Below are 15,825 nucleotides of genomic sequence, written 5' to 3'. Positions count from 1 at the left end.
CGGTGGGGTTTTCCCAGGCTTTGGCCATTTGGAACAAGGGTTTTAAAGGGGTTTTGAGTTTTGAGCTCAAAGGCTGCTTGGAAAGAAGGTGACTACCTCTAAATTTTAATTAATTGTATAGCCCAGAAAAGCATGAGAAATATGTGTATGCCTCTGTGTGTGAGTGAGAGGACCCTTTTCTTCAACAGCTGGATCTCTCTCTGCAATCTTTTCAGCTGCAAACAGGCTCACTGCTAGTCCGTCCATCCGTCCCCCCCAGGTCATGACTGGTGAGTTCTGGAAAGCAAGGGGATTGATTCGGAGCACAGGACCTTCTGTTAAAAAATGGAGAGAGTGCATGGGAAGGTGTTGAAAGGCAAGTGAGAGGAGAACTCTTGGAGAGTCACTGAGCAAAGCCCTGTGTTTGGAGGGATCTGTCCCTCTGGAAGCAAGCAGAGGTTCTCCTGGACTCTAGTGAGCCCAAAAACTGATGGCAGAGTAAAGCCAGTGGAAGGAGGTGCCCGTACTCACTGTTGGGAGCAGGGGAGTCCTTCTGGACCCCTTTTTGTCTGAAAACTGCCAGGCAGGGTGAGAGTTTCATAAAGAGACTCATTTTTCTCTGGGATTCAGTGGAGCTGAATTGAATCCCTGCATCAGAAAGGGAAACATGGGGTGCTCTAGTTCGAGGGTCAGGATAGGCTCCCCCATGGAAGACTTGCTTGATTCCTGGGACAAAAACAGGCAGTTGCCTGTCCAGGTGGGCATGAAAAAAGAAAAAAAATGTTGTGTAAGAAGTGGGCTTTGCTCAGGAATGAAACTGGAAAACAAATTTGGCTAAATAAAGGTACTTAAAAGAAAGGAGATATAAATAGGAATGTTGGGGTTTTTGTTTGTTTGTTTGTTTGTTTCTCTCTCTTCCTGTCTTCCATGCGACCATGTGATATATTTGTTAAGATTTGTGCCTTCCGTAATTTAACTGAGATTTATGGTGGGAATGACCAGTGTGTGTAAACCCGAGAGTTCTATTTTCCTCTTTTTCTCCTTATTTGTGTGTGTGTGCGTGTCAGTCTCTGTGTGCCCTTGAGGTAATTGTAATTGTAAAATGTCTCCAATCCAAAAGTCAAAAAATTTAAATTGCTACAAAAAAGTTAAAGCACTGAAAAGAAAAAGCCTTCATTGTGTTTTTCTGGCCCACAAAACAGGGGGAAGAGAAAAGTGTTCACTTTTTCATCCTTCCCTCTCTGTACCCTTAAGAACAGCCCAAGGTTATGAGGGAATGTTTAAATTCATTTGCAAAAAAAGTTTCATTCTTGCATTTACTGTATGTGTTTAAGTGATTTTATCTGTCCATTTTTTTTTCCTGAAGCATGTGAATCCAGCTCCTTTTTTCATCTGTGGTGTCCCCATTTTGTTTTAACTGGGTTATCTGTTTAATAACTGTAGTACTGATGCTTTTTTCCCCCTCGAATAAGCTATCTACCAACCCACTCCCAACTTACCTCCCCATGTCTTATCCTTCAACAATTTCCTGGAAGGATTACCCACAAAGGCGGCGGGGGGGGGGGAAGGTTCTTGCTCTCATGTCTTTCAGCCCTGCACAGATGACTCTGCAACATGTGGAAACAGAGCACACTGATCCAGATGCTGCCTCCAGAGGAGACCTTCCATTCATTGAGCCAGGAATTGGGTTTGGATCCAGCCCTCCATTAAAAAGTCATTACAGCAACCAGAGTGGAGCAGACCTTCCCAAGCCTGACTGACCTCCTGTCAGCCCCACATCCATCTTGGTTCAGATTTGGGGATGCCGCAAGGGAGGATGGGTAATTGTGGGAATGAGAGAGAAGTGAGAACGGAGGATAGCCACAACAACGTTCTTCTGCTAGAGCTCAAGATCGAATCGCTGGAATTTGGAGGGCAATGACTGAACTTGGCGGGAGTTCAGAATGGAGGTGGATTGGAGAGTGTGACTTGAAGGTCATCAGTAAGGGTTGGATGTGAGTTTAATTTAACAGGGAAAAACACGGGATTTCAGATTTGGGGTTTCCCAGATGTGCCAATATGACTTCTCTAATAAATTCTTACATGGATGGACTTGGTTTCTGAGTGCTGATTTGAGATGGAGAGTTTAGTTGCAATGCTGACATTTAATATATATTGCAAGTCCATGTATAATATGCTAAATAAATAAATAAATAAATAAATAAATAAACCATGCTCATCACACAATTGAGCTTCTTTATCATTTTTGGTGTTCTTCACTGTACACTTTCCAGGACTTCAACATTTTATTGTATTCTGGTGACAACTGGATACCGTATTCTGGATGTGGTCTCACCAGGACAGTGTAAAGCAATATCACTTCATGTTGTCTTGACACTATCACTCTGTTGATACAGGCTAGTTGTATTGGTATTTTGGCAATTGCAGCACATTGCTGGTCCATATCTAGATCCTTGTTTTTACCACATTTGGATCCAATACTCCATATGTTCCAATATGTTCCAGACTGTGGATCCATTGCAGCAATTATCTTGATTCTGTATTGTTTTAAAGTAGCATCCATCTGAAACCATTTGATAAGCCATCATAATTACGGATCCAGCAGTATTTGATGTGGACTGGTGAGAATTATTTTTCAAACTGATAATAAGGCTGATAGTTGTTAAAAGTAGTGAAGATAAGCAAACTGCTTTTCTTCACAAAACAGATAGGCTTCCAGGTCTCTGCAGATGTAACAGTAAAAAGTAAACAAGAATATTGTTGTCCTAGAGTTAGTTTATATGTACAGGTAGTCCTCAGCTTACAACCATTCATTTAGTGACTTTTCAAAGTTATAACAAAAGTGAAAAAAGTGACTATGACTGTTTTCCACACGTACAACCATTACAGCATCCCAGCATCCCCACACTTACAACCATTGCAGCATTGCAGTAGTCACATGATCAAAATTCAGAAGGTTGGCAACTGGCATGTATTTATGATGGTTGCAATCTCCCAAGGTCATGTGATCACCTTTTGCAATCTTCTGTCAAGCAAAGTCAATGAGAAAGCCAGATACATTTAACAACTGTATTATTACTCAGTAACTGATGTGATTCATAACAACTGTGGCAAGAAATGTCATAAAATGGGACAAAATCCACTTAATTGCTGTCTTGGTTAGCATCAGAAATTTTGGGCTCAATTGCAGTCATAAGTTAAGGATTACCTATATAGTATATAGGTGTCTCCTTTGAAAACAGAGCACTCATTGGAACTATTGCGTTATAACATTTACCTTTCTTCTCATAGACATTATTTAGCAAAAAAAAATATTCTTGTTCTTTGAATTTAGCTGCTTCCAATACAGTTTTCAAGGAAGAAAGTCTGATACCAACATGCTGCAAAAACTTAGAATTAAGACATGGATCCATGATAAAATCACCAACATGTTACAGATTTCACACTGTGTGTGTAATGTTATAGCAATTTAGCCATCCAGCATTTTTTCACATCAATAAAATACAAAAATGATCTTTATTATCCAAGAAATTTCTACACGGAATCCTCATGAAAGCATGATCAAATCAGAGATCATACTGATCTGCATGTAATAATTCATCATAATTTTGGCTCCCTTGTGATGCAATGTTTCTTGATTTTAATGATTCTTATGTGTGCACCAATTAAAATTGCCATAGTAGTTCATGTCTATTTACAAGAGTACAGTTGAAAAATCATACTCATTTCTGTGAATATTTGCAACATGGTAGAAAATTTATGTAAAGCACACATAGACACTCACAAATACAGTGAACATAAGAACGAATGGCAAGCCTTTCCCCTACTTGTATTATTATCTTAAATTTTCTTCCTGCTTTCTCAGTTAATAGGTTTCTACAGGTTTGCTTGGTAGTCTTGGATGGCTACAATTGTCAGGGCTGCCATTATGCTATGCTGCATCTTGCTTGCTGTTGGCAGCCTACCATAGAAATGGGGTAGGTGGGAACCGGGATGGAATGAAAGGGAGAGTTGCCAAGGGATACCATGAGGAAATGAAACCAAGTCTTGGACCGTCCCATGAGAAACACCAGCTGCTTCAAGGACAAGAAAGGAATGCCAGCTGCAGATACAGGGACTGTTTCCAAAACAATTTGTTAGTGCCTAATTGGATACTTCTTGAAAACCAGGGGGGTGGAGGGGGATACGGAAAGGTTTACCATATACTTTGGGCAGGAAACCCTCAAATCCAGCTTTGCTTCTGTAACCACTTGGCTTTCATAAAGTATACTTTTGGCCTAGGAGTCTTGCTTTCTAATTGGCCAAGTTGGGGCAGATGACATTAAGCTGGATCTACAATAGCAATCTACCTGAAGAGACCCATCTACTGTAGAGATTGTGTAGGAGAGAAGAAGATCAGCCTAAATGAAGAACCAGAAGCCTCAGGAACCCAGTACGGGGCCTAAGCCAACCCAATGGAGCTTGGCAACCGTACAAAGGGGGCAGGGTGAAATCCAGCGCTTTCCTCCGCAGCACCAGAGGAGCTGGGGAAGGATTCCCCCTGAGGAGCCAGGGGGCCATGGTTTTGGGGAGTTGGAAAGTCACCTGAGCTGGAAGAGCCTCCCTCCAGGTGTCAATGTCTTCCGAGGAAGCTGAGCTTGATGAGCTACAGAGTGGGACAACCCCAGACTGAGGCCAACTGGCTGCAGCACCTGAGCCGGGGATCAATCACCTGAAAGTGAGATTCCAGGAGTTGGGAGTGCATGACTGGCCAGCCCAGGATGAACCAGCCTCTGCACCTGGGATACCCACAGCAATGGTGGTAGCACTCATTGCCTCTGTGCCAGCATTGTCTGCCCAGCTTGCACCTGCAGCAGCACCAGTACCAGTGGCCCCACCAGTGCCAGCAACTCCCTCAATTTGGGGGGAGCACCAGCCTCCTCCCTGGCAGTGCAGTAAGATGGAAGCCCGAAATGATTGGACTACATCCTTCCCAGCGATAGTGAAGGAACTCTGACCAATAGTTTTAAGCCCCTCTTGGAGAGTGACAGTGGACGTGCAAATGATCCCATGGTAAATGGGACCATCATCCCTGTAACTGTGAGAACCAAAATTATGTTTCCATCCTATTAAGGGGCTATTAACTTCCCTGTTATACATGGGGTGCAGTGGTGCTTAATTAGCTTGGTTGTAATGCTTTGTTAGCTTGGCCTGGGGATATGTCTCCAGTGCCTAACATATCTGAAGCTTTCTCCCAAAAGGATGGGACCGTGGCACAGGGAGATCCCTGCCACACTGCTCACCAAGTCATTGATATTGAAACTGGGGCCCCACAAAGAGACTCTTAGCTTTATTGTGGGGGCATGCATGATCAAACCCAGGGTGTTATGACTGGCATGGTTTGAAAAGTGGGTCCTGAGGATTCACACCAGACACCCACAAGAGGAGGTCATGAGAAGCCTGCTGCCAATCAGCCATGCACCACCCACTAAGACACTGGAAAGTGAAAAGGTGGCAGTGCCCAGCCAAAGGAATGGGCCCAACCTGGCCATACCCAAGGAGTAATTGGAACCTCAATGAGGTCTTCAGTGAGTGCAAATCTGATGTCCTACACCCCATCAAGCCACAGACTGTGCTACTGAAATAGCGCCTGGGGTGAAACTACCCAAACCCAAATTTTACTTGATGATTTGACAGGAGCATTCTGGTGATTTAAGATGGTGAGGCTCCATTCAAAATCCTAGAAAGAAATCAGTAGACTCCACTGTTATAGAAAAAAGGACTTTTACTGGAAATCAGGTGGTAGCATCAAAAGAATCCAAGACCTGAGGCATTAGGCACAAAAATCACATATACAAAGTTATGGCAACGTTCCCACCCACAATAGTTCAAACTGGCCATCCAATCTGAGATGTGTATAATGTCATGTGGGGCATCTTCAGGTGGTGATTCAGACATCTGACCATTGACCTTGGCCTGGATAGATAAGATGCTGCAGCTATGCAGTAAGCAGGTAAGCATAAACAAGAAAGTTTTCCCAAGTTTTATATTTCAGAAACTCAAGCCTCCAGCATCTTCCTCCCCTGCAAAGCCCAATTTGTCCTCCCTCCTCCCAATACCATGGCAGCCAGAAAGACAAGCAGAAGAAAGATTCTTGAAGGCTGACACACATTTTCATCCATTGGGATCTCTTCACTTTTCCATTGTTGCACAAATACAATTCTAACTACAGTCAATACATGTAAAATCAAATATGCATTCCCTTTATTATATTTATCTGGTAATATCCCCAATAAAAATATCTCTGGTTTCAAATCAATATGCTGTGTTATCATTTTCTCCAGCCATGTATGTTGAGGTAATTCCCCGTTAGGAGAATGAGAGCATACAGGAAGACATATTTGAGAGTAGTGTTTGAATAATACACACACAGCACACAGATACACTGTACAGTAAATGTAAGTTTTTTACTTCCAGAAACGTTTAAGCAAAGTTCAAAATAGGCAGTCCAAAGTCATTCACAGGTAAGATCAGTCAGTTTTTAGTCCGGGGATAATCCAATAACAAAGTCCAGTGTCAAAAATAGTTCAGTATCAGACTTACATCAAATCCATGAATAACAGTCATTAGAAGTAACAGCAAAACTCTCCAATAGAAGGAAAAAGAGAGACTCACTCAGACACACTCTCTTCTGAGACTAAGACTAAACAACCCAGGTTTCTGGCTCCATCTTATGGCTGTTTGAGAAACCACACCCAATTACTCTTTTAGATTTTCTTAAAGAGACAGTATTAAAATGTCTATCCTGGTTTATATATTGTCAACCCAAATAGCTGTTAGGTGACTTACATTCCTAACAACGTATAGATTTTTGTCCAATATTTTTTCACTTTTTGACATGTTCACCACATATGATAGTACAAACCAGGTGTCTTGTGGCATTTCCAATATTTTGCAGACTTATCCTTAAACTTCTTGCTAACCTTGACGGCAGAAAATGCCATCTATAAAACGTTTTATAAATATTTTCTTTGTACACAGTAGGCATTGTTAATTTATAGTTTCTATCCCATAGTTTCTGACATTTATCTAACTCAATCGGATAACCGATTTTTTTAGCCCATGCTATTATTGTCTCTTTTACTTGTTCATCTTCCATCTTAACACTTATTAAATAGCCATATATTTTCTTTATTAATTTTTCATCTGTCCCTGTTAACAACTGATCTATTTTTGTTAGTTCTTTATACAAACCTTACATTTTAACATCCTTCTCATATCTAGATTGTATCTGCAGATATGACCACCATGTTATTTCAAAACCTTGATCACTTAGTTACTGTTTGGTTTTGAGTTCCCCCTTTTCATTCAAAATATCTTGATAATTGGCAATATTTTCTATATCAATAACATGGATAATCAATGCCTCCACTGTGGAGAGCCAACATTATTTTCAAATAATGTTGTTCTTTAATTTTCTCTCATATTAATAATAGTGCATTCCTAATATAATGTCTTTGGAAAAAGCTATGTATTTTATTTTTTCCATGCCATAAAAAAGCATACCAACTCAGTTGGAGATCATGTCAATAGTCTTTTATTCCTCAAGCCAATCCATTCTTTCACTCGAGTTAGTATTGAAGCCCAAGTACAATTCCCAATCTCATAGCCCAAGACGCCCTCTATTTTTAGAATCTTGCAACATTTTCAAATTTATCCTTGCTTTTTTCCCTTGCCAAATAAATTTTAATATTGTTTTGTTTAGTACTTCAGAGTATTTTTTCCCAACTTTATTGGTATTGTTTGAAATAGATATAGTAATTTTGGCAAGATATTCATTTTTATGGTGGCTATTCTTCCCATCAATTATAACTGCAGATTTTTTTTTCACTTTTCCAAATCTGTTTTAATTTGTTGTGCCAATTTATAATAATTATCTTCTTTAATCATTACAAACCTTGCCATTGAGTTCCTAAATATTTAACTTTCTTAACTATCTCATTAATTCTTTTTTCTATGTAACTGTAATATTTTAACTAATATCTTAGTTTTATTATTTATTTTCAAACCTGTAACTTCCCCATATTCTTCTATTTTTTTAAATTAATTTAAGTCCAGTTTCTAGATCCTCCAGAATAAAAACCAAATCATCTGCAAATGCCTGTAATTTATACTCCTTCCTTATCTCCATACCTTTGATTTCTTTATCTTGTCTAATATTTCTATTTAACATTTCCCTTCTAATGTTAATATAAACAGTAAAGGGGATAATGGACATCCTTGTCTTGTGCCTTTTTTATATTAAAATTCTCTGTCATATTTCCATTTGCCATCACCTTTGCCATTTGGTTATGATATATTGCCTTGAGTTTTTCATGGGCTGGGACAACAGTGCAGGACTTCTTTCATAATTTCGTAGTAATGCTACTATTACGGGCATGTTCAAAGTCTAGCCTGGGGGCCAATTCTGGTCCATTTTCAAATTTCGAGCGTCCCGCAGCCTCTTTTCCCCACTGCCTCAGCTTGTCACTCATCCCCGCCAGCTGGCATTTTTCCCTTCACCGCACAGCAGTTCCCCTGAATGGTCAGCCCCCACACATTTTCACCTCACCAAATCTGGCCCTCCTTGCAAAAAGTGTGGACATCCCTGTACTATTACTGCTAGAAAGAATACTTTCCTTTCTGAATACATTTGGAAAAATTCACCATCATCCCAATTTTTCTACCCTCAAATTTGGTGGAGAATAATAAAACATTTGCACCCATTTCAACTTGTGATAAGACAAAAATATCTAGTATTGGATTGAATGGAAATTAAGACATGTGAATATTTTATGGGTATTAGCTTCTCCTATACTCAGTGAAACCTAATCCAAATTAACTAAGATAATACAGGTAGTCCTCAACTTACAGCAGTTCATTTAGTGACTGTTTGAAGTTAGAATGGGACTGCAAAAAGGGACTTAGGACCGGTTTGCACACTTACAACTGTTGTAGCATCTCCTGATCAAAATTCAGATGCTTGGGAACTGACTCTCATTTATGACCATTGTAGTGTCCCAGGGTCATATGATCACCTTTTGTAATCTTCTGACAAGCAAAGATTACAAATGGGCAAACCAGATTAACAACCATGTTACTAATTTAACAATTGCAATGATTCACTTAACAACTGTGTCAAGAAAGGTTATAAAATGGATGAAAATTCACTTAACAAATGTCTCACTGAGCAACAAACATTTTGGGCTCAAGTGTGGTTGGTTAAGTCAAGATCTACCTCTAACAAACTTTGTAAGTCAAGGACTACCTGTACATTACAGCAGTGGCCCCCAACCTTTTTTGTGCTGTGGCCCGGTACCGGCATCACAAAATCATCCGCAGCCAGGTACCGGCATCAGCACGCATGGCAAGGCGAGCTGAGCAACCAGCCAGCCAGCAGTCCCCTGCTTCTCCCCGCCACCTTCAACTCCTCCTTTGTACCTGTGTCGATGGGCTTCGGGACGGCTTCGGGACAGTCGCTCGGCTCACCTTGCCATGCGTGCTGAAAGAATCCTCGCACCTTAGTTTTGTTCGAAGCCCCCTCGATGAAATTAAGGCATGAGGATTCTTTCAGCACCCAAATGCTGCTTTCTACCCAGAAAAGCTCACCGGAAGCACTTTTTCATCAAAACAAGATGGCGGCGCCCAGCAAACCGGCAGCCCAGTAGAAATTGTTCCACGGACCGGTACTGGTCCAGGGACTGGTGGTTGGGGACCCCTACATTACAGTACCTACAGCTGCTAGAAGTTCTGCAAATACAACCAGTCACAATAATTCAAGGTAAATTTGATTTGAAAGTTTTAATTCTACTTCTTTTTCTTGCAACAATATCACAGTATACAAGTGCCCCTGAAATGCAACCGCATTTTATGCCAGTACAGAAGTTCTAATTCTTTATTATAATGCCCCAGTCAAAAGAATAGAAAATCCTTTTAACATTTTCAAAAAAGATCATATGAAATAATGGAATATGAAGATAAGGAAGACAACTATAGATGTGCATCTTTCTAAAAACCATTGCTTTGCAACAGATCTGAGGATGGCATCATTTTAATTCTTGGTAAATTGCAGACACCTTTAATGAACAGTGGTACTGAACAAGAAGTAGAAATCATTATGTTTCTAACTTCATGCTGATTGCAGAACACAAACACCTCCAATTTTAAAGAGTGACGCATCGGGTCAAATATCATTTCTAGTTTACCCATCTTCAGGAGATCATAATAAATTTTCAAAAGTTGTCCATTCTGTTCACAGTAACCAATCCCTGTTGCAGTGATTCTCCCTTTTCTTTTAAACCAAGTAACATTAAGATTTTCTTAACTATTGAATATCAGTGAAGCAGTTTTATCAAATGCATTGCATAGTTAGGTATCCCTGAGAATATGCCTCCAGAACACTGAGAGAGGCAGACTGATACATCATCTGAATTCTCTAGCCTTCATTATTCAAAGATAAGAAAATCTTCATCAAAAAGTAATAGGAAGATTTCGGAATCCCTTTATTCATGTGATCTTCCAAGGTGATATAAAGAGCAAAGGGACAGGCGAAAAATGTGGGAAGGGCCGGTGGTATTACACTGAGGCAGATTTATCCGACGTTTCACCATTGGACTTGTGGCCCTTCATGCCCATGCTTTGCTTCTGCTCAATGGCGGTTGCATAAACTTTTAAAGCCCCTCTCCCTGTCAACCGGCAAAGTGACTTCAACTGAAGCCATGCTTACTTCTGCTTCGTTTCTTGGTTGCCATTCAAGGGGGAGGGGGGAAGAGCATGGGGCAGACTCAGGAATGTGGTGCCTCAGTTGGCTAGCCATAACATCCACCATCCGGTATGAGAATCAAGGTCATGTCAATGGACACCTGTTTAAGTTGAGTGGGAACTTACATCTGGACTGATTGTTCCATGTGACCTGAGAGACAAAGGTGGGGTGGGGAGGCCTCATTCTTTTTTTCTTTTTTTAAAAAAGTTTTTTATTTTAACAATAAAACAAAACCACATAAAACATACAACATAAAACATAAAAACATCATCCTTCTTCATAAATTTACAAACAGTGTATCAGTTGGTTTACCACTTTTTTTGTGCATCCGTTTCCTAAACGCTAATATAGTTATATCACATAATAACTCAGATTATCAATGAACAATTGTATAACCTAGTATCATTACTGAGAAATCATTTAACTATAATTTTGTTAATTCATACTTTAATGAGATAACTATAATTTACTTAATTTATTTTGCAATGAATCATAAGATCATACCAAATCTATCTTAATAAGATTTTATAAAAATAATATCAAAGAAAATTATATACTAAATCTAAATATTCTATTATTGTGTTTTATTATCTAACCATTGATAAAAAAGATCCCAAACTTCATAAAATTGTTTATCTTCTTTTTTTTTATAAAAAATTTTTTTATTTTAACAAGACAAACATAAACATACCACAAAAAACATAAAAATATCCTCCTTCTTCATAAATTTACATACAGTGCATCGATTGGTTTACCACTTTTTTTTGTGCATCCATTTCCTAGTCACTAATATAATTATATTACATAATAGCTCATATTATCAATCAATAATTGTATAACCTAATATCATCACAAAAAAAAATCATTTATCTATAATTTTGTTAATTCATATTTTAACGAGATAACTATAGTTTACTTAATTTATTTTGCAATAAATCATAAGATCATACCAAATCTATCTTGATAATGTTTTATAAAGATAGTATCAAGAAAAAAATTTTTTTATGCTAAATCTGAATATTCTATTCTTATGTTTTATTATCTAACCATTGATAAAAAAGATCCCAAACTTCATAAAATTGTTTATCTTCTTGTTCTCTGATTTCGAATGTCAATTTACTCATTTCAGCACAATCCAATATTTTCTTAATACTTCCTCTGATGGAGTTTTCTCACTCTTCCAGTTCTTAGCAAATACAATCCTAGCCGCTGTTAATATATTTACAATCAAATACTTCAAATTTTTATTATATATATCAGGTAAGATTCCCAATAAAAAAATCTCTGGTTTCAAGTCTATATGTGTCTTTGTCATTTTTTCCAACCATATGCGAATTTTAGTCCAATATTTTCTAGCGTCCTCACAAGTCCACCACATATGGTAGTATGAGCCAGGTATCTGATGATATTTCCAGCACTTTTCAGATTTGTTCTTAAACATTCTTGCAATTCTTGTCGGGGGAAAATGCCACCTGTAAAACATCTTATACAAGTTTTCTTTATAAGCTGTTGACATTGTCATTTTATAATTTTGAGACCACAATTTTTCCCATTTCTCCAAATCAATCCCATATCCAAAATTCTTCCCCCAAACAATCATCGTTTCTTTAACTTGTTCCTCCTCTAATAAAATTTCCAACAAATAAGTGTATAATTTTTTAATCACTTTTTCATCAGTACCTGTCAAGATCCTGTCTAAATCAGTCAATTTATCATAAAATCCCTCTGCTTTAGAATCTATAAGATACCTTGAATGCATTTGCGCATATGAAAACCAATTCATCTTTATGCCTTGTTCTTCTAGTTTTTGCATTGTTTTAAGTTCACTCTTTTCATCCAATATTTCCCCATATCTAACTGTTTGTTCCTTCTCATATATTATAGGATAAGAAAAAGCTTCAATAGTTGATAACCAGACTGGGATTTTCAAATAACATTTTCTCTTAATTTTCTCCCAATTCAACCATAAAGACTCTCTTATATAATGCCTTCTAAAATAGCCCTGCGATTTAGTTCCCTTATACCACAGAAAAGCATGCCATCCCAGTAATAAATCATGTCCTTCTAATGTCAACAACCTAGTCTTTCTTAATGTTATCCATTCTTTAACCCACATTAAATTTGCAGCTTGGTAGTACAACTCCCAGTTCGGAAGGCCAAATCCTCCTCTAATTCTAGCATCTTGTAGAAGTTTTAATTTTATTCAGAAGTTTTAATTTTATTCTCGCTTTCTTACCTTGCCATATAAACTTCAACACAATTTTATTTAATTCTTCAAAGTAGTCTTTACCAAGCCTAATTGGATGGTTTGAAACAAATATAAAATTCTGGGTAAAATATTCATCTTGAGTGTTGAAATTCTACCTATCAATGACAATTGTAAGTTTTCCCATTTCTTCAAATCAGATGCTATCTGTTGTTTAAGTTTAATATAGTTATTCTCTTTCAATGTGGTACATCTTGACGTCAAATGTATCCCCAAATATTTAACCTTATTCGTAACTTGAATTTTCAATAAGTCTGCCAATTCATCTCTTCGTTTTAATAGCATATTCTTTGTCAAAATCTTTGTTTTATCTTTATTTATTTTCAAACCCACCATCTCACCGTACATCTCTATCTTTTCCAATAGTTTTAAAGCTGTTTCTAGAGGATCTTCCAGAATAAAAACCAAATCATCTGCAAAGGCTTGCAATTTAAATTCCTCCTTCTTAACTTTCATTCCTTTTATATTTGGATCCTCTCTAATATTTCTATTCAGCACTTCCAAAGTCAACACAAATAACAAAGGTGATAATGGGCATCCTTGTCTTGTGCCTTTTCTTATATTAATAGAGTCTGTAAATTCTCCCTCTATCATTACTTTTGCCGTTTGCTTATCATATATGGCTTCTATTGCTTGAATAAATTTTCTAGCAAAGCCCATCTCTTCCAATAACAAAAACATGAATCTCCAATTCACATTATCAAATGCCTTTTGGGCATCTAAAAATATCAAAGCCATTTGTTTTTCAGGATGCGCCTCATAATATTCCAAAGTGTCCAGAATACCCTCATATTATCTTTAATTTGTCTCTTTGGCAGGAATCCATTCTGATCAGGATGAATAAAGTTATTTAAGTATCTTTTGAGCCTTTCTGCCAAGATTGAAGCAAAGATTTTATAGTCTGCATTCAGTAAAGAAATAGGTCTATAGTTCTTAATTTTTAATGGATCGGACCCTTCTTTTGGAATAAGTGTAATATAAGCTTCTGACCATGTTTTAGGTATTTTCTTATTTAACATAACTTCATTCATGACTTCTAACAGTGGAGTGCTCAACGATTCTTGTAGTGTTTTATAAAATTCTGCCGGGAGCCCATCTGAGCCTGGTGCTTTTCCATTATTCTGCCTATTGAATGCTTCAGTTAGTTCCATCATTGTTATAGTGCTTTCTAACATTTTTTCAGTCTCTTCAGATATCTTAGGTAGGTTAGCATTTTGTAAATAAAATTTAATTCTTTCCTCATCAAAATCCTCCTGTTTATATAATTGTCCATAAAAGTCTTGAATAATTACCTTTTTCTCCTTATTACCATAACACATTTGACCTTGATCATCTATTAGCTGTAATATTTTCCTAGGTTCTTTCTCCTTTCTCAATTTGTATGCTAGCCATCTACCTGGCTTATTTGCATCTTCAAAATAGTTCTGTTTAACACTTCTAATTTTTTGTGCCAGTTCTTCTTTCTCTGCCTGACCCATCTTATGTTTAATTATGTCCATTTTGAATTTAATATCTTTTTTCTGTGGCATATTCTGCAATTCTGTTTCCAGTTTTTTGTAATCATCTTCTAAAGCTTTAATAATTTGCCTCTTCCTAATATTCTTTTTCTTTGTATAGTCCATTATTAGTCCTCTCGCATATGCCTTCACTGTATCCCAAACATTCTGCATTAAAGTATCTTCTTTTTTATTTTCACTGAAAAAGAAAGCCAATTCTTTGCCCATCCATTGTGTAAAATCTTTTTCCTTTAAAATAGTATTGTTTAATGTCCATCTAGATCTTCTTTTTTGTCCTTTCCATTTAATTGTCTGCCCATATACTTGTTTCAATATTTATTTCTTGAATATTAGATATTAATTCTGATGAAGTCCAAATCATATCTATTCTGGACCATGATAAATGTCTATTTGAATAAAAAGTATATTGTTGAGTTTTGCCATTTCTTTCTCTCCATATATCTTTTAGATTTAATTCATCTATCATTTTGAAAAAGGATTTAGGGAGAGTCTTTCTGTTTTGTCTTGATGCTGTCGCTGTATAGTCCAGTTTATTATCTACAATTCCATTGAAATCTCCCATCATAACTATATTGATATAGTCCAGTCCAATTGTTTTCATATGTAACTTTTTATAAAATTCTTCTTGCTTATCGTTCGGAGCATAAATTGCAACCAGGAGTGTTTTTGTATTGTTATCCACTATTTCAACCATTAATACTCTTCCGTCTTCATCAGCATAAATCAATTTTGCTGCAATAGTTTCTTTAATGTACAAGACCACTCCTCTTTTCTTACAGTTAGTCAAGGAAGTAAAAATTTTCCCCAATTTTGGTCGTACCAATAATCGTTGATGTTGTTTTTTAATATGTACTTCTTGTAGGCAAATTATATCAAATTTTAACTTCTCTAATTTATGAAAGGTTTTTCTTCTTTTGATAGCTGAGTTCAATCCATTTATATTCATAGAAATCAATTTTTTTTCCTCCATGATTATGTTTTGTATTTAGGTCTAACAGCTCTCATAGATCTTACTTCACGTTGTTCTTTGGTCTCTATTTGTCCACCTGCCCCACCTTCTTCTTTTCCCATTCCCATTTGGTCTTCTTGGGGTTCAGTCGAGATAATCTCTTTTTCTGTCTCTATTTCTCTTCTTCCAAAAAATTCATTGTAGAATGTTTCTGCTTTCTCAATTGAGTCGATTCTGTGTCTCTGTTCTTGCCATATGAACATTAATCCTTCTGGGATCAACCATCTATAATTCACCTCTTTTTCCAATAACTTTTTGGTCAAGAATCGATATT

This window comes from Pseudonaja textilis, chromosome 1, assembly GCF_049901715.1.
Source record: "Pseudonaja textilis isolate UNSWEBS1 chromosome 1, rPseTex1.2, whole genome shotgun sequence".
NCBI classification, from domain to species: domain Eukaryota; kingdom Metazoa; phylum Chordata; class Lepidosauria; order Squamata; family Elapidae; genus Pseudonaja; species Pseudonaja textilis.
Note: the sequence above shows the minus strand (reverse complement) of the source record.